The sequence below is a fragment of the Onychostoma macrolepis genome, chromosome 21 (genome assembly GCF_012432095.1).
Source record: "Onychostoma macrolepis isolate SWU-2019 chromosome 21, ASM1243209v1, whole genome shotgun sequence".
NCBI lineage: Eukaryota > Metazoa > Chordata > Actinopteri > Cypriniformes > Cyprinidae > Onychostoma > Onychostoma macrolepis.
The window spans coordinates 14426346-14452928 of NC_081175.1; the positions used below are offsets into that span (position 1 = coordinate 14426346).

At 37.1% G+C, this 26583-nt stretch overlaps 1 protein-coding gene across 5 annotated transcripts in view; it reads left to right on the forward strand.

Annotated features, from left to right (window-relative positions):
* Positions 1 to 26583, forward strand: part of arhgap32b (Rho GTPase activating protein 32b) — a 103916-nt gene continuing 77333 nt past the window's right edge. For all 5 annotated transcript variants that reach the window (XM_058757518.1, XM_058757520.1, XM_058757519.1 and 2 more), the window contains exon 1: positions 1 to 494. The gene's annotated coding sequence lies outside the window, so the exon portion shown is untranslated. The remainder of the gene's footprint in view (positions 495 to 26583) is intronic.

A 26583-nucleotide genomic window follows, 5' to 3' on the forward strand; every position in this document is an offset into this window, starting at 1 on the left:
GGGACAGCACTGCGCGCTCACGCTTTTGAATGTTGAACCGAAGTCTCCCGTGGCAAGTGGCGGCGGGACGCGTGGACAGCACACCTCTCTTCATATATTCGCAAACGTTAAAATGGAAGGCAGATACGTGACAGATCTAGTTGCGTATTCAGTCATATTTTTGTAAAGTTCAGTCGGGAACGCCGCGCGAACAGCTGGTTGGTTGTAGCTAGCAGCAAAGCTAGCTCGACAAACCCCTTCCCCACTAGGAGATTTTTAATGAACCTTCATAATTTCATCTCTCTGAAGTGGAGTTCTGCAGCACAATCCAGTTTTGTGTGGACTTTTTGCTCTTTTTCGTTTAAATCTCTTAATTTCACGATGCGACTCTCTGGCACCGGGTTTCTCAGCTGGCTCGCTGCGGTCTTCGTGGAGGATCACTGGAGAGAGCGGTGCTGAGCCACACTGACACCCCAATATCCATTTTCTCGATTATTTACAGTATTCTACAACCGGTAAGTACATAAACATAGCTGGTTACCGTTATATTTATTCATAACTTGCTAGTGAAACGCCTGCACGAGCGGGGAAAGTGGAGCGGCTAGAATATGCGTGCGCGCGTGCTCTCCTATAATAAACTCCACTAAATAGCTGTACGTTACATTAAATAGCTCATGTTTACAGGTTGGTATTTTCTGGAGTTTGCTCGATTAAGTGTCACTATTCTGGTGTGCATTGGATGTGGGAGTCGAATAGGTTGTAATATACACGGTCTCTGGGAGGTGGGCTGTTTATTCTGTAGCCTACTTTTAAAGGTGCTTAAACTTAGTGGACCTTAGCTAGATGCAATCGTTAAATCACCCGTTAAGATGAGATATACAAAGAAACAGTCAAAAAACGAATTGCCTTTCATAAAGACAGGCATACGTTTCGTGTTTTATAATGATAATGGCAATTGAGGTTGTTTTATTATTCTTTTTTTTTACTTTAAGGGTGTAGATTAAAAACATACTATTGAGGTTTTACGTGTAGCTACTGTTTTCTTTAGTCTACTATAGATCATGGGTTTTCAATCTATTAGATGCCAGCAAATATGATCGCTCATGACAGGGACCCACATCCTAAAATTTAAACATCCTAATATTTAAATTAATATTTTGAAAAAGTTTTTAGTTTTGAATGTTACATTGTTACATTCGTTTTCAACTCATAGCTCTGTATTTTTATAGTGCTGTATTTATTGTATTTTTGTACTTAAGTATTTATAGTAATCAGAGATACATACACACACACACACACACACACATATATATATATATATATATATATATATATACACACACACTTTACACTTTTTCTCTCAGTATTTCCACAGAGGCCTTTCTTGCAGCCAGACCCCAGTTTAAAAACCTTTGGTCTATGCAAATGAGAATATGTGTGCCCTTACATTCAGATCTGGCATTCCCTTTTGCGCTGAAGGGGTTTGCACTCCCAAATCAATATTTTAAACTGAACTCTGATTGTTATACATGTGCTAGACAGTGAAAAATGCTCTCCTCTTGGCCACTTTGCTTTAGAAAAGTAATGATGTGAATCCTAAATTGTATTACAGTCTCTGAAAGATTCCCAGACTTGACTTAAGCCTGTAGAGTGAGCTGGAGGCATCTGTGTGCATATTAAAGCAGCTCTGTGCTCTTGGTGCTGCTCAAAATATTGATTTTGGTGATAAAATTACAGCAATATGTATATGTATAGCTTGGGCTCAAGCCTGTGTTGTGATACAGCTTTCATTAATTTTATTTTTCTGCAGTCTTACTAAAGGCAGCCAGATCCAATCTGGTCTGATACTCTTAAAGGGATAGTCCACCCCAAAATTAAAACTGTGTCATCATTTACTGACCCTCATGTTGTTCCAAACATGTACGACTTTCATTCTTGTGCTGAACACACACACACAAAGATATTTTGAAGAATAACTGAACAGTTTCAGTTCCTCTTGACTTCCATTGTATTTTTTGTCCCATGTGTTGTCATGAAGATTTGAATAGCTGCTAAAGCAGTGAGCTGTTATTGATTGGCACAGTTGTTGTATGCTGCTCATAATTCCTCTCATCTTTCCAATTTCCTGCATCAGCTAGCATGCAAATTCCATGCCACTCTAACAGAAATTATTTGGAGAACATTGATGCATAACTCTTTGAAATTGTCATATATTCACTACAACTTCCTATAACAAGCAATAATACATTACATTTTTAACGCAGAAATGACAGTATAATTGAAGATACGGTGCAAGATAAGCATCCAAACTAATAACAGCCCATGTACTTGTACACACAGGTTACACATTGCCTAGATGCAATTTGACTGAATTATTATTGTGTATAAACCCACCGGGTCCAAAGCAGCCACTTCATAGAAAAGCTTTCATATTGAATTCATTTTTGTAATGCACTGTTGAAGCATTTCTTTCCCAAAAGGCATGAGATCAAAGTCTGATTTCATTAGTTCATCTATTCTTTAACTCAGACAGGCAGTGTGGGATAAGATATTGATATCTGACCTACATAACTAGTGAAGACACTCCCTGCATGAATACAAATTTGTAAGGTCATTACAAAATGTGCTGCATGTATTATTCTTGTTGGAGAAATGGAAAGGTTTGGAACGTCTCCATGCAGACATGCGATTAGTCTTCCTGTTAGATGTTTATGTATTAGGAGCAATGCATCACTGTAGAAGATGGGAAGTGTGTTATTAAAAGTTTATGTTGGCTTTCTAATGCCTGTGACTTCACGTTTCATCCCTCCTTTCTTTTTTAATATTTGCAGATGTCATTTAATCTTTTGACTGAAGAAGAGGATCCCATTTGATTAACATTCAGCCATTCATAAATGGTTGTCATGAGCTAAAATGAATGCTCGGAATAAAAGCCAGCAAGTTTAGGTTTTCTGTAAAATCCTCAGACCATTTTAAATGGAAATGAATCTCTCTCAGTAGACTAAGCTTAATTTGTGATGGTGAAAACAGCATATGTGATTCAAGATACAGTGTCAGCCACATCAGAATAATACGGGGTGTGTTGTAGTATTAGCTTTCGATTCTCTCCAGCAGCCATCTGTTTTCCTTATGTGGAGGGGTTTGCATTTTTTCATGTGTACTTGGTGAATGCCTTCAGGTCATCACACTGCTCTGCGAAATGAGGAAAGAATTTAAATCTTCGCATTGAAATATCAAAGCGTCTGTGTTTCTTCATAATTTTTCTCTCTCTTCACATACATTAGTGGCTGATAATGTGAATTTGGGTTAATGGCCTTGAATCTCTGGATGAGAACAGCGTTTGCTTTGTAAGTCTATGCAAACACATGCAAAACAGTATGACATAAGGCAGTGCTGTTCAGACAGCCATTGTGGGGAGGTAGATATTATACAAACCTTCCTCTCGATGGCTTTACTAATGTGATCCACCTCTCTGAAACAAACAGTAGTTTCTTTTAGATAGGAATTCATTGATATTTTCAGTTGAATGGGCATGTTGTCTTAGAGAGCAAGGCTAATGCAAAGTTAGCCCACTTCTGCGAGGCTTAAATTCCATGTAGGGTATTCTGACATAGTTGTGGAAGTTTGGATAAGAAATTTGGATTGTGTAGTGAAGACTGTTATATATATGTTCCAGACACCAGACCTTTTTGTACTAAAAAATATTGTTCGCTGTGTAACAACTAACCAATTAGTTCTGCCTGAATTGTACAGGGCTCTCTGCTCGGTCACGGTCAGATGTTAAATTTTCCGACAGGGACTTGAAGAAGCATACTGTATCTGAAGATAGAGTAATCTTGGCAGGGAATATGAGTGCTGTAATTGGGCTGCTTATTTGAGAGGGTTTAGGAGAACCTCGGAGCTGAAGGATGTTTGAATTAGGCTGACGCATTGCAGCTTAACTAAACAGACAAATCAGTCTGGCATTGAGAAAACATGAGGAAAAGACGTCGAGCAATGCATTGTGCAAAGAACTCACCTTTAACTACGGGGAAATGTGTACTGTACTCAACCTTATCGTTATCTCCTCCTTTCCTCCTTAAAGATACTTTGTGTCAGCAAGTTAAACATGCTGTTTACCTGTTTGTGTTTAGCTTTTAAAACACTTTGTCCATGTCATGGTGGTGGGAGAAGCATTCTAAGCACTTTGCAGAGCAGTTTCATTAATAGCTGTGGATGCTTAGTTCAAAACGCTTGTGTAAGTGCAAGCCTTAGCTGACTGATGTGACGGCTATGTGCTACTCATCATGTTTTGCCTTTACAAACCTTTGCAAAGAAGTGTATCTGGTTCCTCAGGACGAATGGGCTTGTTCTAACTATAATGTAATGGAGTGTAATGTAATATATTAGCCTATATTACAGTCCTTATTAGTGGTAATGCCAAATAATAGTGAAAATTAGCCTATTGTTGTTGTTTTTTTTGGCAAGTGCATATTAAATAATAAACTACCATTTAAAAGTTTGGATTTCAGTAAATGTAAATGAAAAAATTAACTTTTTTCTTAGCAAGGAAATTGATCAAATGTCATGTCCATTGTGTACACACACACACACACACACACACACACACACACATTTAGAATAAATGCATTTCTTTTGAGCTTCTCGGGATTCTTTCATTTCACAAATACATTAAGCAGCACAACTGATTTCAATGTTGACAATAATAAGAAATATTCAAAATTTCACCAAATCATCATATTAGAAGTCTGCAGTAATGGCTGCTAAAAATCCAGCTTTGCCATAACAGGAATAAATTATATTTTAAAATATAATAAAATAGATAATAGTTTTACTGTGTTTTTGATCAAACAAATGCAACCTTGGAGAGCATAAGATAAATTTTTGGAAAACATTAAAAATATCTTACCAACCTCAAACTTGTGAGCAGTACAATATACCCATCAATATTATGCAATTAATTGGAAAAACAAAGCAGCATTCTGTATTTTCCTAAAAGTTCCAAAGTGTTCTTACTGCTTACATAACCTCATATATTTGGCAAATGAAACCATACTTCATCCTCTCAGCGACTGAAAAGTTTGCAATTCGATCAAAGGATTCATTGTCTGTGTACAATCAGTGCTGCCACACACAAAGCTTTGGCTGAACTCTAACCCCCAGCTCTGAGGGCTAAGGACGCATTGTGCGGGAATGAGGGCTTTGTCATTCCAGGCTGCATGTCCATTAATTGCTGGAATCTCATACATCGGTTCGTCCCCTGACCTCCACACTCTAGCTGAGCAAGCGAGTGTGCGTTGAGCATGAAAAGCATCTCCATTGGTCTTCACTATGTAGAGATGCTTTGGAATTCCTTATGGATTCTTTGCGTATAAACAATTCCCACATTGAGAGAGGTTGTTGGAGAACAGCCAGGGAATTCCTGCAATGGGGGATAATGAGGAAGCCTTGACAAAAAGAAGTTCTCATTCGGTATTCAATTGGCAACATGGTGTGCCGAGGAGCTCCCCTGCTCAAAACTGATACCTTGGGAACGTTCGCAGAGTTTATTACAGGTCTCTTTGAGTGTATCTACAAAAATGCAACCTGATGCATTCAGTTTTTTAGGTTCCCTCAATTGTCTTAAAATTTGTCCTGAATAACACTGCTTTTTATCAGTTTGAATTTTTTTGTTCACTAAATGCCAAGTGCTTCATTCAGCCAATAAATGAATCAAGGCAACTGTAGATTTCTTTGTTTTGCAGATAATAAACTGATTTATCATTTTGGTAAACATAAACATGGCGTTATAGTTTTATAAAACACTTTAAGTGAAGTAAACTATGCTATCTTTGTTCTTGAAGTCACAGTCACTTGATAACTGGGATAGTTTTAGAATGTTGTACATAGACCTCAACACTTGACACACAAACTGTAAAAAGATGAGCTGCAAAAAACATAACACAACACAAAAATAACAATTTGACAAAACAACAAACAGCAAAACAATCCAGTAGCAGTCACAGCATAATGTATTCATGTAGCAGTGCTTGCTGGGATCTCACAAACCCTTTTGAGCAATATAATTTAACTTTAGACAGCTGTGTTTTACTAGTTAAGAAAGCATTTGGGGGAATTTAGTTCAACATGGGTTTTATGTAGTTTCAGTTCTTAGTATTTGTGACTCAAAACATCCCGAGAACTGGAAAATATGTAGCTGCTTTTTTTTTTTTTAAAGTACTGTAAAGTACAGTGTTTGTGCTAAAATTGTACTTGGTTTTTGTTTACTCTATCATATATTTCATTGGTAGAGTACAGAAGCCACAGAGTCTGTTTGCAGAAGACGTTCTGTCATGTCACTAGACCTGTTGCTATTGAAAGCACCTTCTTTAATTTATTCAAACAATCTTGTGCCTTGATCAGCTCCTGAAATGACTCTTGATATAAATTGCCTCTGTGATTGTCGTATTCAGCGCAACCTTCCAAAGCACAGCAAGCGTACGGCTTGATGCTCCAGCTGTGGGAAAGAGCAGTTTGAGGGATGACTCATCTGTGGAGAATCTTCAGTCTCAGTTCTGACAGCTCATTCTTCCCGTTAACTCTAATTTGACTGAAATGCAAATGGGTGCTGCATACATACATGTTTTTTGTCTGTTCAGTATGTTGTGCCTGGCGTGTCGATGTTAATTTGAGCATTAGTGTTGGTAGAATTAAGAGCATACAACATGCTGGCTTTTGTCAGACTTGATTCAAGCATCAAGCAGTTAGCCAAAAAATAGTTCCAGTACCTTCTTGAAAGATATTCTTTCTGACTTCCCCATATTAGGATCGCCAATAAATATTGAGACTGATGGCATTGGGAATAAATATTGAAATTTTGTTTCTCACCCTTTAGCAAATCACTGGTCATTTCTGAAGGATTGCTGAGTAATTTGAACAGGGAGGCTTCAATTCAAACAGTATGTGCTGCTTTAGATAATCTCTTGCACCTTTAATTGGATTGGGATGTGAAGATTGGGTCAAACAAGGTCACGCTGTAAGTGTTAAGCTGTTTGACGAGTCATGAATGGGCTGATGACAGCTAACTTGTAGATTTAGCTTAGGGCTGAAATATATGAATGTTAAAATTGAAAACAGACTAGCTGCATCAGCATTCTCGTTATCCTGGGCTTAAGTGATGTGCACAATGTTTGTACTATTCTTTGAGCAGTGTTTTAACTTATTAGGCAACCTAGATATTTGAGTTTATTGTATTTACTGGTGCACTGGTAATTGCTAACTTACTCAAAGCAGTCAGAAGTGTAACTTCTGTGTTATCATGCATGTATAAAGGATAGTCATTTTACTGTAGCTTTTGTGTCAGTACTCATCATATTCCACAGAGCTACTGTTATATGAAATCTTTTTAGAGTAGCACATCAAGTGAAATGGGCAAATACTTTAAATTAAAATGTGATACTTTAAGTTAGAGTGATGTGGTAAAGAGCATTTGCTGTGATCTAGGATTTTTCCAAACCCTTGTAAATCTTGAGTGAAACCACGCCTGACAGAATTGGGACACACGGAGCAATTTAGGATTGGAAGACAACGAAGAACCTCCTAGACCAACACTGATGTTATCTGCTATCTATGTTAGGAGCTGCTTCATTAAAGGTGAAATGTTCTGGCTTGCTTTGTCAAATGGCCTTTTCCATACTTTATTCCCAGTTCAGTTTGAGTTCCGACTGCCAGAGGTGTTTTTGTCATATTCAGGATATTCTGGGTCACGTCTGACTTGAGCCCTTTTAAAACTGCAAGATCTATCAGTCTGACAGGGAAGATTGCTCTTGTATTTTTTTGTTTGACAGAAATTTGTCATAAAGCCCTTTTTGTCCTTCATCTAATGTTGCCTTTTAAAAACACCCTCATTCCTTATAAATGTTTCACTCTGAAAACATTGTTTAACAAAATTAGTCTTGTAAGTTCTTCGTTGGGTAAGTTTTGCATTTTCTTTCTAATCAAGCTGATTAGCCCTTGTAATTTTTCCCAAGACTGTTGGATTGAATTTCAAAATAAATGTCGTAGAAGCAGAAATCATCGGCTTTCTGTTCTACGCCAGTGAACTGCTTCCTGAGGGCATAGACCTGTGATACTATGGATTGAGACTCATAAATTAATAATTAAAGACTGAATGTATTAATTATTCATATTCAAGCAATAACAGCCATCAGTTAAATCTCATTGGTCCACTGTGGTTTAAAGTGTCAGGTATTCCACGGTAGAATTCTTCCTTTGACCTTTTTAAGCAACTTTATAAACTGTCGCACTCTGACTGATATATTGAAACCATATATAGTGTATTTGTAATTATGACATGAATATTGTTCCTGGATAACTTGTTCTGGACAAATTTGAAGGTAGCATGCATGTAACACAACCTAGAATACACTGCGCTGAGCTTAATTTATCAAAGATGGTGGACGAGGTGAAAAATGCAGTATTTGTATGCTTATAGTGTAATGTGTCTTTAGCTTAGCAGCATGCTAAGTGCTTAATCCTAAATTCTGAGGATGCTAGTGTAGGCAGCAGACAGCAAGGTTAGCTCACTAGGGTTTGGAACACAGCCATATTCTGCTATATTATGAAAGCAAGACCAATCTACTGTCTTAATACAGATTTTTTTTTTTTGCTGTTTGCAGTCTCTTTTCTTTGCTCTTGAAGTACACTTGAATAAAGTTTGCTTTCCTTCTGGAGTGCATCCTAATGCCACAGGCTGCCCTATGTTCTTTGATCAGCTGCTGGCACTTGACACTGGCACTGAGTGATCGTGGCTGTTGCCAGCCAGCTGCAGGGGTGAGTGAGGAGCATCAGACTGATTTCATTCCGTTCCTGATAGATGCAGGACCTCCAGACATTTCTCAAAAGCTTTATTGATGGGGTTTGCAGTGTCCTCTTTTTATTTTTATTTTTTCTAGTTCTTCTTGTCCCACGCCTTTCTCAAACCTCACTTGAATGCTCACCCACACCAAGTTGTGTTTTCCTTTTGTGAAACTGCAAAGGCTGTGAAATGTGTTTCCCATATTTTGATGTACATTGGAGATAGAAAGCTGCTTGTTTGTTCAACAGTAGGCCTATCTCAAGGCCATCTCGTGGTGTTTTTCTTGCTCGCTGAAGAGGTCAGGGAAAAGTCTCTTGTAGGCTAAGTGTTGTGAGACTTCTGCCGAGTTATCCTCTGATCTCTATCATGCTGCACGGTCAACCTGAAAACAGATTTTAGCTCTGCTTTACTGACTTGCCGTTGCAAGCGTATCTTTGTCGTCTTTTTTTTTCATGATGGGCTTTTTATCTATAGTGATTTTGACAAACCATCTGCAAAGTTATTTTTGGAGGTATAGATGCTGGTATTTGTCAGCTCTCAGATGCAGCGCTGAATTAATAAGCAATGACCTGTCCTTGGACATGACTCGCACCTGGACTCTGCGGGCATGTCAGTTTGATATGCATAGCACTGGATACAAATAATAACCTGGGACTTAAACAGACACTGTAAAGAGAAGACTTCCTGTTCAATTATGTCAAGAACTGGCTCATCAGACATTTATAATCAACAGCTTTCATAGAGACCCTGTCTGCTGGAAATTTAATGTCAGATTATTCCCGCTTTATCTGTCGAATGTTTGAACTGTATCTCTAAGGCAGTTCTTTCTTTTCCTTTTTCAAGAAATCTCTGCCAACCAAAGATTAAGCAAAGACTTAAAGACTCAAACAGGGAAAGAAATGTTGCCGGTCAAAAGAGTAGAATGGAAAGCACTGGTATTTTGTCAGGAACATTGACTTTGTGACTCGTGGAACAAGCCAGTGAAATGAGCCAGCTTGTTCATTCTCGCAGATGCTTTGAAACCTACTATCTTTTCCAGCTTCTGGAGATAAATATGTAGTATTTCAGAGTGATTACACAGGATCTGTATTGCTTGTTTCTGGATCCCGTGGAGCCTTTTCACAACAGCGATTTTGGCTTGTGGCTTTATTTATTGATGCTAGATGAGAATCTGCTTTTGGAAGTGTTTGCTTGCAACAGCAAACAAAGCAGGACCATGTGTAAATATAGAGATGGAATATTAATAACATAAACCTTAGTGCAACAAATTTAATTTTATTCAGGAATCAATATACTCAAATGATGGGGGAAGGGAAGTCATAATCAGCAAGTTGGAATTGTTTAGCTTTTCAAAAGCGCAATGACAGCACAGGCTGATCGTTTTAGAGTCCGTTTCAGATAAAATTGTTTCTGTTTTCAAAAACCGGCAGTACATATTGAGTCATAGTCATAACTTAAAAAAACAAAGGACAAAAATGAGCCAAATTCCATTACAACATCACTGTGTGAAACTGCAGTTCGATGATGAACTCACCTGATCACAAGATATTTCATGTTTAATGTATAGTTATGTGGAGTAGAGCTGCACGATTAATCGTTAAAAGATCGCGATCTCAATTCAAACACCCACACGATCTCATTTTTAAATGACAACAATTCTCCCGTGTCTATTAAACCTTTGAAAAAAATCATACAACGTTCAAATCTGCGTTCGCGCTGCCACTGACACAGAGAGCAGACATTTAACATGTTTGGGTAAGAAACAGCTTCACAAACAGTCTTTTCAACTGCACAGTATTATTTCTGTCTTATATAGTCATTCATATTATCACAGAAATACTGGGATGAAAGTTTGCAGTTCAGATATCACATCGTTTACAGGCACCCTCTTAATGCGATAAGATTTTGGCAATATTGTGATTTGAACTTTATCTCATGTAAACTCAATACTTCGATTTGAATAATGTGATTTAAGCTCATAATCGCAGCAAGCATAATCGTATTAACATAGGTGGTGTGCGATGATTTTAATCTAAATATACAGGCTTGTAAACACCTTAATCGGAGTAGCCTATTGCCGCTCTGACCAAAGTGTGCATGTGCTTGTGACATGAATGACGTGACATGCACCTGTAATAATATGCAGATTAGAAACGATGGCGGGAAGAAAGCATCTCATTTCTGGGGAAAACACAACTCGCTGCCACCAGTCTCTGTTCCTTACCCTCATCCAGAACGGCGAGCAGAATGCGACGGCAGCGTAAGCAAACGAATTGCCGTCGCATTTCTATGGCGCCAAAGAATGGAATACAACCATATAAAAGTGTTTTGCATTAGACTTAAAGGTGCTGTATGTAGGATTTTGACTATACTAAAGCATAAAAATACCATAATATGTTTGTAGATATTTAAGAAACATGCTAATTTAACATACTTGTTTATCTGAAAAACAATGCTACAGTCAGTTATTCTCCTTTGAAAATGTCCATTCCGGCCCGGAACGACTGTGTTTGTTATGGTTTGTGAAACCCGCCCACTGCCAGTTTACCCAATTGTATTTCGGCACCGAGGGTTGCCAGTTGGCGGAAAACACAGCGTATTTGATTTCATTCGTCGGCATGTGCGCTCGTTTCTGTTGGTGTCGTTAATCTGGCAACCTGCTTGTGCGTCAAGTCTGAGGAGGAGGGGCCGGGTGAAAAAAAACGTCTCCAATATTTTGAATTTGGACTGCAATACCTAGTTCAACCGCTGGGTGTCAATCCTACATACAGCACCTTTAAATAAATTAAAACAGTGACAAGTAACACCTACTCTTTCTGAGTCCATCATTTGTGCTGTGCAGCGGGGTACGTGAGGCAGTAAAAAAAAAAAAAGTACAACTCTCTAATAAGCCTAATAAGAATAATGGAAATTGCATGTAAACGGGAGTGAAGAGCTTTGCTCTTGACATGTAAACATCATAATGCGATTAAGTCCTTACATTATTCGTGCACATGTAAATGTAGTAAATAGAGTAAATCCCTTTTTGAAAGTAACTGTCACTTCAAATAATGTGTCGATTGCATTGTTTTGCCACCTAGTGACTGTTAAAAATATATTTGTCATTGAATCATTCAAGAGATTTGTTCAAAAACGCTGATTAATCCATTAATAAATAAAACAAGTGAAGTATTTATGAGTGAGTCAATCAATCATTCATTCAAACCATTTTTTTCAAAATTTTAATATTAAAAATTGGTGTATTTAAATATATGTTGAAGATATATATATTAACATGTTTAGTAATTCATTCAAATTAATTAAACACTTTTAAATAGACTGCAGCAATAATATTTTGTCACACACTATTTTGTTTAGTTCAGAATCGTGGGAGAATCGTGATCTCAATTCGAGACAAAAAAATTGTGATTCTCAATTTATCCAGAATCGCGCAGCTATAATGTGGAGCAGTATTTTGAACCAATAAGATTCATGGTGGGCAGGGTAACTATAGCGACTTTGCAGAAATATGTCTTTGACATGTCCTGTTGCTTTTTATGGTTGGGACAAAAATCTGATTTATATAGTAGAGATTGTTGCTTGTTGCTTTTTGTTTTTAATTGTCATTCATATATTTCACTCTTTCAATGTTAGGAGCCCAGTGCCAGTTATAGCGAATTATCAGTGGTTCAGACTTCCCTCAGTAGGACGTCCTGCTGTCAACTTTCAAAACAGTGCTTTGAACAAAGAATGCAATGTTTGCAAGGACTCCAGGGTCGACTGTGCTCAGGTTCTAGTGTGCATAATAGCCAGTTCTATTGTAAGAAAACGACCTGTGCTGTCACCAGCCTGCATTTCCCTTTTATCTTGGATTTATCCTCTGATATCAGTGCGATATCTTGTGCTGTCTTACTGAGGCACAGACTTTCCTCAGCCATGTGTCAAACAACCTGTCAATCAAACAGTCACATTGTGCTTTTGTTAAGCAGTGAATCTTCTTTTGGGAAAAGATTTACTGGCTTGCTCGTATTGTAGAATGAATTGTGCTAATAAATGCAGTTTTGTCATTTTAAACTTGAAATAGTGAAATTTTATATGTATTGTTTGTACTGCATAAATAGTTACTTATTTAGGCAGTAGTTAGGAATCAAACGCATGAAAAATGTTAATATGATCATTCATCAATGAATATCAAATTGCGTTATTGCTTCATGACTGTTAATGCTAAAACATTGATATATGAGAATTATCTTTTCATTTGCTGAAGATGCTTTAACTGCTCTTCATACTGGCATGTAAAATAGGCCTCTCTTAGAACTACCAATTTCACTATAATCATACTTAATCATATACTCATGCCAAGATGTTGTAAGCTCTGAGTTCACTCTTTGACAAGCGTCAAGTGGAGTTCATGTTTGTTGTATCTTCAGCCAGGTTCTCTTTCCAGTTGGAATGGCAAAATGTTATTTACAAACTCATGGCTGTGCTTCATGCCCGTTGGCTGGATGGTAGAGGATGAATATAGATATTATGGGAGGTGTAGTGTTCCTGCCCTCGAGACTCCAGAATGGAAGGTCAGATTTCTCCTCTTGGGTGCAGGGGTATTGATTTAGTGTCAAATGGCAGGGCAACTGGAATGGTTGGATGCAGGATCTTCAAGGTCCCTTTATCTAATGTGAGTCTCGGAGTCAGACAGAAGGACACAGGGATCTTGCTTAAGGTTATAGATGAGCCAAATGAGTTACTGAACATAGATTTGTTTTGTCTGAAAGAAAGAACTTATCAAGAAAGTTTTATCATGTTTTGGCATTCCTGGAATACTTTTGTCAAGCATTAAACATGCATTACACTCCATCTTACTGCTCAAGTTTTCGATTGCTGTGGAGTCAAATCATTAATGATGTTGATAAACTAATATCTGGTAATGCAACCAATGCATATGTATGAGCTTTAAAAATCTGTTTTATTCAACTGTGATCCTCTAAAACAGTTTCCCCCCACCTCATGCTTTATTGTGTGTATTTGTATAACATTTTTGTTTGTACATGTTCTAGGCTCAGACATTCGCCCATTTGAAACCCAGACTGTCTCTCTGTGGCTCGTCATTGAGATGTGCTGCAGTCCTCGGAGCGGTGGCCTATTTCCTCCACTGTTCCGTTATGAATTACTCTGTGAATGCATGCTACTCGCTGAATTAGGGTCAGGGCTTTTTAGAAAGAGAGATCAAACAGGTCTGTCTGATGAGAGAGATGGTGCAAACACTGAGAGAAAATCCTGTCATTGTGCAACTGAAATCAGAATGTGGAAGCTTCTGGACAAGTGCAGGAACCATGCAGCTTTCCAATCCATTTCCATTTGAGTAGTATTTTCCATTGTATGCCATCCTATGCTTTCTGTAGACTTTTGTCTTTTGAATAAAAAGTGAATGTTTATTACCCGATACTGCATATTTAATTACACATGCTCATTCCCCTGTTTTCACATTTAGATTATTTTTGCTGTCATCTAAAGCACACTAAAAGCTAATCTTTTAAAATAATTGTTAAATGTAATTTTAGTGAATCTTAAAATTGAACTTTTTCATACTGTACATATAATTTTTTAAGCTATTTTAATGTAGAATTTTAATATTTACAATAATATTTTAAGACTTGCTTTCAGAAAATCTAGCTTGATTAAACTTAATTGGCTTAAGATTTGTATTTCTTACCTTTATTAATTGATGAACTGTATTGGTAAGAGGAGTAAGAAAAATAACAAAGAGAGAGGCTATTTTCTTTATTTTTTGGCAGTGAAGCATAACATTGCAGTAGATTAGAGTTCTTTAACAGGTAACCCACACTGCAAAGAGCTGCTTCTTATTTGACATTCAGTTTCAGTAGCTTCATCCTGCTTCTCATTGGTTTGAGACAAGCCTGTGTCTCCATGTTACAGACTGGTTAGACAAGTGGTGCCATATTTCACTCTTCTGATGTTGGGCCACTAATTTTATCCCCTCTATACATGCAGCACTCTTCAAAAGTCTGCTTTTCTATTTTTACTGGGTCCTAATTAGGCGATTCAAGTAGTCTGAAGAATCGGCTCCTACATGTGCACCCTGAGGTACTGACTGGTGTTGTTCTCAATTAAATCCAGAGATGTAGGAGCTACATTTTATAAGCTGCTCGTATACCTGAAAAGGAGTATTGACCTTTTTTTTTAAATTGTACTGAAAAGTAATCTTAACACCATTGTGGATCTTTGTGCACTCTATATCAGAGAGACTCAGTTGTAGTTAATTGAAAAGATGATGTGTAGCAAATGAGAATTTGAGGATCAACTTTGCTATTCAAAGCCATTAAACACTGTCATCCCTGCATCATTGCAAAAGGGAAAGTGCTGTGGTTTGCAAGATCCTTAACAAAGTTAAAGGATGTGAGAATACCTTTGCTTTAACATTTCAGTTCACTTTCTTTTAGTATGCAAATTTTTGTCAATTACAGCACCAACTTGCACTTTGCATAACCGAGCAGAAACAAACAAATGAGTTACTTACATTTCATATAACAGTATATTGCTTTATAGTTTGTGAAATTTCATTTAAAGCTTTATTTGGAACCAGCATGCATAAGAAAGGTCATTCGGGAAATTATTACTTCACATTTTTCCCTTCCTGGAAGAAAAAGTATTTATTTGCTTGCTCATTATTAAGTTTATTTTAAATATAGCCATAGCTTGAATTTCTGTCGAAGCGAAAATGAGGATAGCCACAATTTGAGGAAGCAATTAAGCATAATGATGCATTCATGCATGCAGACATAACCTAATCTTCCTGCACATTGAGGGATAATTAATGTCAGCGACACAGGGCATGGATCTGATTGTGCATTTGAAACCAACTAGTACGTTCAATCCAGCACTGCATCTAAATGACAAAGAGATGGAGGTTTTCACTTCCCAAAATCAACCTTGCTGCAGATGACTCAGAGCCTGAGCAGGATTTTGTGTTTTGGCCTTGCAAGGAGACATACTTTAAGCAACAGGCTTTTGGTTCACTTCTCTATGTAATGAGGCATTGTATCATTCTGTCTTTTTGAGCAAAGATGCCAGTGAAATAAAAGTGAGGCCCTGATGAAACACACAGTCTCTGTTTCATGAATATTAATGTCGTATGCTGGTGGTTGACGGCCTAGATTTCTCTCTGTCTCTCTTTTTGGGGCTGGAATGGAGAGGAGGAGAAAATTCTTTGCATTTAGTATGAGAGAGGGATGCTTATCAGGCCTGAGAATCTCTGCTGGAAGAGCTTAGGTGAGGTGCTGTTCCTGTTTAGAGCTGGCATGGCACTGACAGGATTATCATGCCGTGTTATTTCTGCCTCATTAATCAAAGTAAGAGGCATGACGATGAGATCGAGACAGTTCACAAAGACTTTAATCTATGCGGGGACCTCACACAGTTTGTGTTCACCGTTGGCCAGCGGGTCTTTTGATTAACCACTATGTTCACACCATAGACTATATAAAAACATGGACATAGTGTCTGTGACATCACCCGTAGGTTTCTGAAGTGCATTTTTGAAACCCAAAGTGGAGCGGAGCCGGCCGTCACCATCTTGGCAGCGCGTCACCGTGCATTACTCTAGGATAATCGAAAAATGGGCAGAGAGGCGGGACATGGGTGGAGCTGAGGAGCCTGTTAACGGAAACCACGCCCGCCTAGCTCGACAAACAGGCAATCAACCTGTCACTCAAGTGGCCACACCCTTAATTATGCAGAACTTTATGGCTTAATATAATTTAAAGGACGAGTTATTAAAAAAAAATATTCACCCCCCTCACAGTTGTCATGAAGGGCAAAATTAGCTATATAGACAAAAAACACTTTTTGAAACAGGCTGTAAACACTTTTTTTTTTTTTCTGCTGTAAAGTTTGACATTTTAACATCGGTCATTTAGATGCAGTTCAACGGAGCACTGTTGCGTTACGGGCGTCCCGATTTTGAATCCCGGCTTGAGGATCTTCCCAAACTTTAAAAATCTTAAAAATAAATTATATATATATATATCTCTATACACACACAGTTGTGCTCAAAATGATTCATACCCATGGGTAAATATGATCAAAGGCGGCTGTGAAAATAAATCTGTATCATTAATCCTTTTGATCTTTTCATTTAAAAAATTTACAAAAATCTAACCTTTCATTGGAGAATAAGAATTTAAAATGGGAGAGAAATCTCATTATGAAATAAATGTTTTTCTCTAATACACATTGGCCACAATTAATCATACCCGATTATTCAATACTTTTTGCAACCTCCTTTTGCCAAGATAAACAGCTCTGAAAAAACGTTTTTCCTGGTAGCCTTGTTCGGAGGTCTCTTTTGGCCCGTTTTTAACAAAATAAAAATAACTGCTTCATTTATTTAGAAGCAGGGGTAATTTTAAATTTAATACAATAATTTTTATTGTATTAATCAAAATACAACGCCCAAAATATATTATTCAGTGTTGGGCTGCCAAATCTCCGAACGCATGCATGTTGAGAGGCAGACTGAGATAGCCTATAGTATAGGCTAATGTCTTCATCCGTTTGCGTAAATGAATTAAGAATTTTTAGTGCTATATCTCAGCTTAATTAAACATAATTATACTGTATACACTGTTTAAAAAAATCTGTAAAAAATAGGGCACTGTGTGCGCTGTATAAATAGGCTGTGAAGGACTTTGCATATTTTAATTATCATGTTTGTGGTTTTTCATCATTATACAGTCTAAATAAATACTCGGAAACAATGATAAATTGTTCTTTTTTTTTTCTTTTTTTTTTCTGTTTAACTTTTATTAAACTGCAGATCAGCATAGAATAGGCCTATAGCCTACCCTAAATAAGGATAGATTATACTGGAATGCATCTCCAAAATAATCGCATACACATGCATGTTGCCATTACAGTAGTCAGCGTCGAACAACAGGCAAATAAAATATAAACTGAGGTTACAAAAGTGATTCAGTCAAGATCTGTGAGGGATTTTCTTTTCTTCTTTGATTAACATTAATGACTGGTGGCAGCGGCTGCTGTCAAATGCATTGGTCCAATACTAGGGTTAGGTATCGTTTGAGTTTTTTTCGATACCGGTGCCAAATCGATACTTTTAAAACGGTACCGGTGCCTGAACCGATACTTAAAAATAATAAAAAATAAACAAAAATTACCAATTAATAATTGAATTGGCCATTAGCACTAAACGCATGTCTTTTTCATTCATACTGGATGCCAGAGGGCGCCCTCACACAAAAAATCCACATATCCAGTCACAGAAGTAGCGAACTCATGAAGCTCCAGGAAATCCCCAATATGGACAAATGCATTGCTATGGATGTAACGGAGTAAACAAGATATAAACGTTTTGAATGATAAAACAAATACAATAAACACTCGACTACGACAGTGTATAGTTTATCTGTGTTATTCAAGCCATCTCTGGTATTTTCATAATAATTAAGTATATTTATAATCCATTGCCAATCGATGTATTAGTAGCCTATGGAACATATTTTCTGCGTCATTCTGTAACAAGAAGCTACATCAGATCACAAAAGGAAGCATTTAATGGGTATTGTGGACTAAAAAGGTTATAGTGTTCTCTTTTGTTGGACAACAGGTTTTAAAAACGTGAATACAAGAGAATTTTAGCTTTAGGCATTTTAATTTAAGAATGTTTAGCTTAGCTAGTTAATGGAGGGCTACCTGCTGCCGTCAGAGCAAGTGTGCAACTGCATTCACGCGCTCCTCGGATGCTCTCATTTCCCGAGTTGTGCTTTTAAGTCGGAATGTGAAAACAGCACGCTCGCGTTACTACAAAGATTTGTTGGACTTGTATTATTAGAGCTTTCTGACTTTAGTTCACGTGCATTTTCTCAGTCGGGAAATTATTTTTCACGTGAGGTGCCGGTGATGCTTCTTACGTTCGTTTCGGAGAAACAAAGGACAAATATTTAAATCGATCGCTCAGGCATGGCACCGAAATCTCCGTTCTGATTCGGTTCTAGTACATACCGGTTACATAGGTACCGGTGCCATATTGGTACCGGGTTTCGGTACCCAACCCTATCCAATACAACCTTGTTTTCTTTCTCAACACTTTACGTTCACTTAAGACATAACCGATTGTATTTATGGGATACTTGGATATAATTCTGTGTGTATTTGTCCATTCGAATGTGCAAGAATTTGAGAGAGAAAAAGCTCAGTCCAGTGTTCGTGTATAGAAGAGGCAGCTTTTGTGCGTGCGCGAAAACCGCGTGTGAGTGCAGAAGTGAGTTCTATTTTGTCTTCTTGCAGTTGAATCTTTTGAAATCACAATAAATGCGCATACAGGAATTGAGAAGCAGAATTGAAATTAAATTTTATAATTCGATTCCTGACCTTACACATCTGATCTGATTTCCAAAATTGGAATAGATTTTCGATTCCCAACCCTCCTACTAAATTATTTCATTCTTGCATGCAAAAAGACCTGTATGGTGACTATAGGGCTGTGTAAAATATTTTTTGCAACTTACTAGGTTTATCATTTGTCTTTTTTTTTTTTTTTTCCAATAGTCATCTGTTACTTGACAGTTGACATCGACATCACAATACTTATGAGACATCGTCGATATACGATAATATCGTCATATCGCCCAGCCCTACTGGCCACATTTGTTAAGTGACCGATAGACAGACAATAACCACAAGGAGTCTTCATTATCAGTTATTGCATTGAGTTAGAGTCCTCAGAAGGCCACTGTAATATGCTTGCTCTCTATCTAGTTGATAAACAGTCTAACTGGTCTCATTTATCTCTCTCTGTAGCACTCCACAAAGTTCCTGAGTTTCAGCCTTCAAGCCTTGGAGTCTGAAGTGTGAAACTGCATCAGACTGGCAGAATTTTCTCATTTAACTTCTGTAGAGTTTATTTAGCTCTCAACCTGGCTCCAGAAAGTAGTGATGAACTACATTAGTGAAATCACTAAACCGTTCCACAGAAGCACTGCAGAGGCCATAAAGAAAATTAGCCTCAGTGCCCAGCTCAGTCTGAGTCATTTCGCATTCTCATTTTTTTCTCATTTCGCAGTCTGTTTTTTTTAATGCTTCTCCCTTGTTGTTTTGAATCTCGTATTGTTTTTTGCGAGCATGTGACTTCGCCATTAAATAGACCACTGCATTGATCCGTTTGAATCAACAACGTCATTTTGCAAGACATTCAGTGCCATTCTTGTGTTGGATTTATTCGTTTTAATCCATGTGAAAACTGTAAAAATGCACCCTATTTTGGCATTAAAATCTATGGTTAGTGGTGCACAACCATTTGGGGTCAATAATATAATCTATTATAATATCGGGCTGGGCGATAAAACGATAATGATAATTATCGCGATATAATTTTCCTCGATGAAATGATAACAAGAGTTCGAAAAAAGTTCGATACAATGTTTATGCATCAAAAGTGGAACGAAATGGACTATTTATCCGCTCAGTTCAATGTTCCAATGGCATGGCAGCACAAGCTCACTAGAGCAAATATGTTTACTTACTCAAAATTGTTGGTCACATGAGCGCTTGAATTCAGTGAAAAAAACAAACGACTGTGATTTTAAACTACTTTACAGCCAGATAAAACAACGCTGGCAAACTGGAGAAACACTGTTCACAACGATACAGTCAGAAGGCTTTTCAGTCTACAAGTTGCCATCGTTTACCATGGATTTGTGTATTATAATTGTATTTGACTTTATTTTTTTATACAGATACCTAGAAACTAGTGTTGTCACGGTACCAAAATTTCAGTATTCGGTACCGATACCAGTGAAAATCCACGGAAAAAACACACTATTTTTATTAATAAAGTCAAACAAAAATAAAATGTACAAAAATCAATGCTTATTTAAATTGTGTTTCAAGTTTTTCCGCAAGTAATAAAAGTATGAAAAACAGTAAACAAGTTTCACCCATATTTAATTTGTATTTTAATTAATTAAATTCAAACATTTATTTTTTTTGGTAAATAAAGGGGATTTACTATAAAAATTTAAATATGGAAGAAATATTGTGTGATTTCTTTAAAAATAAATATTTAGTAATTTGTTTTCAACAGTAGTAATAGTATCACATACATTCTACTAAATAATAGTAATATATTTCTGGCACAATATCTTTAAGATAAACTTTTATTTTGACGGGTTGCCGTGAATACCTTTTAAATTTCTGTGTGTAGCTATATGATATGACGCTGGTTTTACTCAAATGAAACGGTAAAATGCTCGTGAAGGGACTCTCAGAGCAGTTCTGTAGATGTTGTTTATGTATTTATGTCCTCAATGAGACGGCAGATGTTGAAATCACCGTGAGCGTTTCAGTGTGTGTAGTAAAAAAAAAAATTAATAAATAAAAAAACACGTCTCTCTCATTCACTCATTCACACAGACTCGCAGAACATGCGGGGTTCATATTTGAATCGACTTTCGCGGCTTAATATTTACAGATACTAGTCAAGTGTAATGACCTACTTTTGATTAATTCCGTGCTAAACAGTAAATTCCGTTTTTATAACTGGATTCCGAGATTCCATCCGTGTTTTCTGCATCGTGGAAATGATAGGGCCGTATGCATCAAGAACTGGGTTGACCGGGTACTCGGTACCACCGGTACTTAAAAAAACCTGGTACTGTGATGTTTTCATTTTTTTAGTACCGACTTGGTACCGAAGTACCGGGTCTTTTGACAACACTACTAGAAACCATAGTTACATTTATTTATTTATTTATTTTTTACCATGGTATTGATGTGTGGATGTGATATATGTGTGGTTTTAACTGTGTTTACGTGTATTCTACCAATGGAAGACCAATGGTTAATTTTAATCCAACTCAAACAGTCAGAATAATTACATTTCACCATAAAAAAAAAATTGGTTGTTACAATTTTTACAGATGTTACTGTTTATGATAATGAACAGAAATTTGCATCCTAACTCAAGCTGCTGCTGCTACTACTACTACTACTACTACTGTTGGCTCAATATAATATAAAAAGATATTAAATTGTAATTTAAATTGTTATAACTCTAGACTTTTATATAGAAATATTATCTTAGTTTCTATTTGTGTATCACTGATACAGATAGCAGCATTGTACAGTGTTACTTTCACATGCGTGAAACCATTGCAGAATATATTTTTCCAGCTTTGTAGTCTTAGGCCTGATAGTGACCTGTAGCCCACGCAGGGGCCGTGTTGTGGGACAGTGGGCTGCTCTCTCCACGACCCCACTCTGCTGGATTTGTACAGCCGATCTGCTGAAGCCGTAGGTTTCCGGCCAGCATTGTTTGGAGTGGAGAGTCTTTTCTGTGAGCCCACTGAGCCACAGTTTTTTTGTTTGCAGGCTCGAGAGTCTCCCTGCCCAGCAGTCTCTGCCTGTTCCCATTCATTCAGACTGCTGCCCACTTCCCATGTAAGCCAGCAATGTAAGCAGAGCCTGGGCTATTCATCAGCACTGACCTTTTCTCCCAAGATTCGGCCCGATTGATTACTGATGTCTGATGCGGGGCGACATACCCATTCAGCCATAACGTATGTTTTGAAATAGTTAAATAACACAGCGCTGTCTAAACGCGACACACACAACCTCATCCTGCTTTAAGGAGAACGTCCATGGGAAATAATGTGGCTGGGATTTTTCATTAGTCATTTGGACTTGTTGCTTTATATTTAGGGGTTGAGGAGAGGGATAATTTCCAAATATAGTAAGTTCAAGTTGGTTAACGGTACAAACTGTCCCTTTGTTTTCTCAGTCTAATTAAGCATGAACAGCCATCTAATAGTGATACCCTCAGGACAGACAGCAAAGCGCTTCAAAGCATGCTAATTATTCTCAGGTATTGGGTCTAAAATTTCCAGGTTAAAGTGACAGTAGCATGATAAATGCCCTTGTAGATCGTAACACGCTGACAGGTCTTACCTTGATGATGCTGTTTACCTAACTCTCACTTTTTTACTCGGGTGACTGCACATATTTCCTCTTTGCAAAGGCGGTTTGGCAGGTCGCAGTATTGAATCTGGCAGGGCTTTTAGAAGTTCCCCGAACTCCAAATGAAAGGGGAAGGACATGCTGAGTCACCCCTCACGGAAAGTGATATTATAGCACTATTTCCAAAATGCATCACTCTGTATCTGCCACATGATAAATTGTTCACATTTCCTCAAGTTTTGGGCTTTAAAATATGCCTTTTTGATGTTGGCTGAGTGGTTGTTTTTCTCAGTGGTCATGGTGCAGTGGTTGGAGATGGGAAGTTTGAACTGATGTATTCATCTTAATTGTACTCTTATCTGACCTATAGCGCAGTCATTTTTCACAGGATCAGCGATGCTCAAAATAACTTAGACGCCCAGGTAATATGGATTTGTATTTATTTATTTTTCTCTTATTGTCTGGTTCTCAGATGTAAGATCTGACTATGAAAATCCTGTGTAAATCCATTCAAAGCTGCAGTATTCCTGGCATATGGTTCAGTGAGGCAGGGCTTCATCAGAGCTCTGGCAGTGTTTCTCATGGACTCACCGGCTGGATGCTGTTTACTCTTATCTCTGGTCTTTTCATTGGCTTTATAGAGCTGCTCTTCTCTTCGACACAACCTCTGGTAATTACCTATTTGCTAAGTACAAGTTTGCTTATCAGCGTCGTCTTTGTCTATGTAAAAAGTCAAAGCAAGTGCTCATATCTTGAGATATAGAGATGCTACAGGGCTGCACTGCAAAAACAGTTCTCTTAATTATTTTTGTCCTGTTTTCTGGAGAAAACATGTAAACATGTTTAAAAGAGACTGCAATTAAAAAAATAAAAAATAAAGACTTTCTTTTAAAGAGTGTGTGGAATTAAGTTAATTTTCCCCCCAATATATTTTATTATTGTTTTAAGCATAAATCTGTCAAAATATAGTGAGATTTATGCTGCAAAACAATAAAAATAAAAATCTGGAAAAATCTCAAGTAAACTTTTAAAAATGGTTAGGTTTTTTTTCATTATATATTAATGCATTTATTTTTGTGGGAAATGATATATTACTGAATAAGTAAAATAATTTTTGCAGTGCTTTTACCTCACTCTGTGCTTACAAAGATTTATCAAACAGTTCACAGATTTCCCAGATGTTCACCTTGGAGTGTGCATCGTTGATTTATTTGTTTGCCACGTCTTAACTATCTCAGGCTGTTTAATGATCAAATCCCCACAATCTCCCAATGTTTTATTGTTTTTTTTAATGCTTATACATTATTTTCTCTCTGAAGTAATGCATACTATTGCCAGCGGCAGACAATACGAAGATATGAATCTTGTATTATTGAGATGTTGTCTGACAGCTGTGAGAAATGGAGGAGAAACATTATTCCTAGTTTTAAGCGGCTGTGCATCCCTTCAGATATTTGAATAGATTCTCTGACCGTCCTCGTGTTACATTTGTTGAGGTAATGCTCTGCAGAGGCAGGGCCTTGCCCTCTGATGTAATGCCATGTAAACAAATCCCCATCTTTTTCACATTAGTGCAGGCCACCACGTCTTACACCAGACAGATTGTCTGCTTGTCAATGAGATCATGTTTCATCCAGATCTTCATAAAGCTGATGCTCCATTATGGGGGTCTGGAACAGTGGGTTTAAAATGTATTTGTTCTCCTTTTGCTGTTGCAAAGCCTGTAAGATTTAAATCTTCTCTGGCAGCTAGCCTGAAAAAGAAGTGGTGCAGATTAATTAATTTGTAAGTACAATTTTCAAAATGAAATCAAAGCAACAAAAACTATAGCCTCTCATGGCCTTGACCTATTGCAAGAACAAAATGTTAACAAAATATGAATGAATGGTTGAGTAAACAGTTTTGTGATAACTGATCAGAGAGCCGTTCATTTGTCAATGTCAAGCTTTAGCCAAGTGTTGAAATGTTTAGCAGTTTCTCACATATTAGATAACTGTAAAGTAATTTGAATCTCATGAAACACTGAATTTTCATGATGCAGTGTAAATGTCAGGAGTTTTTCCCCATTGCTGAATGGTGAGAGGCAGAGAAGGTCTTTCACTGAGCTCACAAACACTCTGAGTGGAACCTGCCCAACACTCTGCTGCAGACAACAGACATCAGCTCTGTTCATAAACCCAGTGAGCTGCCTACATAGGATCAATACAGACAGTAGGCACAAAGAACATGGCTCATTTTGGCCACAATCTAAGGCAGCATTGCATGTTTCCTTCACAGATTTGCCAATTCCAAAATGCATTGCAATGAGTTCAGTAGGAGGAAAAGAGTCTAGAGAAATGTATTTTGTATTCCTGTAAGTAGGGTAAACGTACCTATTAAGCTCACGTACCCATTAAGCACACTTCTATTTTTGAGATCAGATTATAAAAAGAAAAAATAATTTATTATCCTACTTGATGTCTTAACCAAATTGATGTGTTTGTTGCTATATTCCTCCTATAATTTCCAGTCAATCAGATCATTGCACACTGAGATATGGGTCTCCATGTGTTCACACTGTCCGGTGGCCATTTTGAAAGCTGTCTAAAAACTTTCACCAAAAGAGGAGCCCCTTAAATGTGCGTTTTTTTTTAGATGTTTAAGCCTTTATTTTGGGTAAGTTTCACTACTTATTGTAGAATTAAGAGATTAATGTTCAGACTTTTGCATATTATAACCTGGAACTTGGATGTGGGAAATAATTACATTAGATCCAAAACGATAGTTTTAGCAACATAGCACAGATGATACAGAACACAGTTAGCTGACTAGCTGTATAAGATTGTGTGCTACGCTAATATATGACTTCACAGGCTGGCTTGTACTTTTAAATTCATAATATTATAAATTTATAGTTTATTGCTGGTCTGTGGTTTTACACAGCTTTTATTTTTAAAGATTTCGTATCATTTTAAGGTGAGCTTAAAGGGTGCACTACTATGAAAATCACACAGCTTCAGTGTGACATCAATAAGAAAAAGTACAATTTCATAGATAGATAGTAATAGTTTTTCATGTTAAAATATGTATGAACTTAATACATGACCTAGACTATTTATTTAGCAAAAATCCTGTCTTTAATAAATATTACATGAAATTTATTAAAAATTGTTGCTGCTCCAATTAAGCTCAGTGTGCTCTCTTTAAGCTCTTTCACATTGAATGTCTGTGTAAATACTTCACAAACAGACTTTAAATATTAACTGATGGTTGTCACTTTAAGTTAAGTTAATCGATTTTCTATGGATTCTGTCAACTCAAAACTGCAGACTGGCTCTGATCTTTGACATCTAGCATTAACTTTTCCAGACTGTAAATCTGTGGAAAATCGGGGCAAAAATCATGTAGTGTATTCCAGCTTTAAGAGACTATAGATAAGTTGACATCCATTTAATAAAAGGCTGCATAATGAGGCTAGTTTCTGTGTTCATCCCCATGAATGTTTTATTGGTTTGGTTTATTTGATTTTTGAATGTGTTACTTAGCTGAACATGGGCCAACCTAGATGTTGCAATGTGCTTAAATGACACTTCATTATGAATATATTATTGATAAAATTGAATGCCTTGTTGCTTGATTTTAGTGTTGTTTTTTTTTATTGACTTTGTACCTTGAAAAAAATATATTTTTACAATTATTCTTTAAAAAGTTTCCTTAAAATAAACACAAATTTTTAATAAAACATGATGTGAGGTTTTTGTTATCAGGGGTGTGCTTAGGGTACACAAATGTACCCATTAAGCACAGCCAGACTTTTTTAA